Here is an 841-nt window from a genome sequence, read left to right as displayed (position 1 = left end):
CATATTGAGTGCAGCACTTTCAGAGCATCATCTTTCAGGATTTGAAATAGCTCAACTGGAATTCCATCACCTCCACTAGCTTTGTTCGTAGTGATGCTTTCTAAGGCCCACTTGACTTCACATTCCAGGATGTCTGGCTCTAGATCAGTGATCACACCATCGTGATTATCTGGGTCGTGAAGATCTTTTTTGTACAGTTCTTCTGTGTATTCTTGCCACCTCTTCTTAATATCTTCTGTTTCTGTTAGGTCCATACCATTTCTGTCCTTAGGTTATACTAATAGATTTCAAAATCTATTGTTGGGTTAAGACTAGTGATTAAGCGGCACTCTTCTAGGTCATAAATGTTGATCTTCTTGGCTATATAACTGGAATCACAGAACCTCACACTCAGTTTTGGGTACATTATTTTCATGTTTCTTTCTTTCTTTCTTTTTTTTTTTTTCATTTCCTTGGAATGCTAGAGCTTATTCGTCATCAATCATCTTCACAACTAGTTCTTGGAATCCTTATGTGCACAGTCCAGTATTAAGCGCCAGTGGGGAGAACAGGCGTTGAAGAGCAAGGGGCCTCTCCACCATTTGCTGGTGATCTTGGTTATGCCTCTTCAGTCTTTAAACAGTTTCCTGATAGCTCAGTAGGTAAAGAATCTGCCTGCAATGCAGGAGACCCTGGTTTGATTCCTGGGTTGGGAAGATCTGCTGGAGAAGGGATAGGCTACCCACTCCAGTATTCTTGGGCTTCGCTGGTGGCTCAGATGGTAAAGAATCCGCCTGCAATGTAGGAGAGCTAGGTTCGATCCCTGGGTTGGGAAGATCCCCTGGAGAAGGGAAAGGCTACC

The sequence above is a fragment of the Bison bison genome, unplaced genomic scaffold (assembly GCF_000754665.1).
Source record: "Bison bison bison isolate TAMUID 2011002044 unplaced genomic scaffold, Bison_UMD1.0 scf7180017864135, whole genome shotgun sequence".
Classification (NCBI taxonomy): domain Eukaryota; kingdom Metazoa; phylum Chordata; class Mammalia; order Artiodactyla; family Bovidae; genus Bison; species Bison bison.
Note: the sequence above shows the minus strand (reverse complement) of the source record.